This window comes from Colobus angolensis, unplaced genomic scaffold (assembly GCF_000951035.1).
Source record: "Colobus angolensis palliatus isolate OR3802 unplaced genomic scaffold, Cang.pa_1.0 Scaffold88, whole genome shotgun sequence".
Classification (NCBI taxonomy): Eukaryota; Metazoa; Chordata; class Mammalia; order Primates; family Cercopithecidae; genus Colobus; species Colobus angolensis.
Window position 1 is genome coordinate 5,012,023 of NW_012122709.1, and position 2,387 is coordinate 5,014,409.

Below are 2,387 nucleotides of genomic sequence, written 5' to 3' on the forward strand. Positions count from 1 at the left end.
TTTTTTGACATAGAGTGTTGCTCTGTCACCCAGGCTAGAGTGCCATCTCAGCTCACTGCAACCTCTGCCTCCCGCGTTCAAGCAATTATCCTGCCTCAGCCTCCCTAGTAGCTGGGATTACAGGTGTCTGCGACCACACCTGGCTAATTTTTGTATTTTTAGTAGAGACGGGATTTCACCATGTTGGTCAGGCTGGTCTCCAACTCCTGACCTCAGGTGATTCGCCCACTTCGGCCTCCCAAACTGCTAGGATTACAGACATGAGTAAGTCACCATGCCTGGCCTGTTATGGTATTTTAATTTATTTTGTTTTGGTTTTTGACACTTTTTTTTTTTACTGATCTTAAGATGTTCCAGTTGCTTCTACAATTTTTATCAAATTTTTGCATCTAACAATCAAATTCAGAACTTTTTTCTTTAAAATCAAATCTACTCTCACTCCTGCTACAACACAAACCCCTTCTTCTCTCTTCCTTGAGGGCTGTTCTCTGCTGTCTGCCATCTTCCTTTTCTGTCATTTCCTTTGCATTACCTTCCACCTTTCTGTAGCCTCTCTCAACTCTGAATCTCAGCTCTCTCATGCTTTCCTCTCCAGTGTCTCTTAGGACATATTCTCAGCTGGCTGTAGGATTTCCTTCCACTCCTGTTCTAAAATGCTCTCCTATGTGTTAACGAATGACTATCAGAAACAGCTTCCTGGCCTCACTCTAGGGGAAGTTACATTTCACTGTAGGGGAGGCCCATTTGGGATCTCATTGAACAGAAACAGCTTAAAATAAAAGATCTGCTTGATTCGAAGCCAAATTAGCAATTTTCCTCAATCGACAAGTCATCTGTAAAGTTGAAAATTGTAATTTTTAGGTGAAAATGGTACATTTTCTCCCTATTATCATTACCTAACAGCACACAAGTTCATTACTCAAAACTTCTACTCAAAGATTCTCCTACGACCATGGGGAAAATAGAAGTTTAGGCCAGGCACTGTGGCTCATGCCTGTAATTGTTTGGGAGGCCAAGGTGGGAGAATCACTTGAGCCCAGGAGTTTGAGAACAGCCTGGGCAACGTAGTTAGACTCTGTCTCTACAAAATATTTTAAAAATTAGCTAGGCATGTTGGCACACAGTTGTAGTCTGAGCTACTCGGGAGGTAGAGGTTGCAGTGAGCCATGACTGCACCACTGCACTCCAGCCTTGGTGACAAAGCAAGTTATCCTGTCTCAAAAAGAAAAAAAAGAAAAAAAGGCCAGGTGCAGTGGCTCATGCCTGTAATCCCAGGACTTTGGGAAGCCGAGGCAGGTGGATCACCTGAGGTCAGGGGTCGAGATCAGCCTGACCAACATGGAGACACTCTGTCTCTACGAAAAATACAAAATTAGCCGAGTGTGGCAGTGTATGCCTGTAATCCCAGCTACTTGAGAGGCTGAGGCAGGAGAATCACTTGAACCCCAGGAGGCGGAGGTTGCGGTGAGCCAAGATCGTGCCATTGCACTGCAGCCTAGGCAACAAGAGCAAAACTCTGTCTCAAAAAAAAAAAAACAAGATACGGCTTCTCCAACTTAACTTTGACCTTTGTAGTAATGGACTCATAATTAAAAATATATCCCAGGAGACTGTATGGCAGTTATGAACATTCCATTGATCATCAAAGTGAAGACAGCTTGTCTTTCATGGACAGAACAAGAGAACAAAAGAGGGTAACAGCAAGGCAGAGTGGGTTTCAATTTAGACAGAGACTAATGAATGGTCAAGAGCACAGGTTCTGTAGTGAGCACACCTGTGTTCAAGCTATGATTCCACTAGTGACCACCATGGAGTTATTTAGCTCAACGACCTCTAGGTAACTTAGCAGAGTTACCTCTAGTTACCTCTAGGTAACCCTGTAAGTCTCAGTTTTCTCCTCAGTAAAAGAGGGAGAGCAATAGTACTTATCTCACAGAATTGATTAAATGAGATACAGAGTGCCTGGCACCAAGTAAACTCTCAGTAACTGTTGATTTTAATAATTATTAACATTTCTGTTTTCCCTTTAGGGATTTTCAAAAATCCTAACATTTTTGAAAATATATCACCTGTGGCTGGGCACAGCGGCTCATGCCTGTAATCCCAGCACTTTGGGAGGCCAAGGCAGGTAGATCATCTGAGGTCAGGAGTTCAAGACCAGCCTGGCCAGCATGGTGAAACCCTATTTCTACTAAAAACACAAAAAGTTAACCAGGTGTGGTGGCAGGTGCCTGTAGTCCCAGCTACTCTGGAGGCTGAGGCAGGAGAATTGCTTGAACCCAGGAGGCAGGGGTTTCAGTGAGCCAAGATCACACTACTGCACTCCAGCCTGGGCAACAAGAGAGAAACTCTACCTCAAAAAAAATATATATATATATATACACACA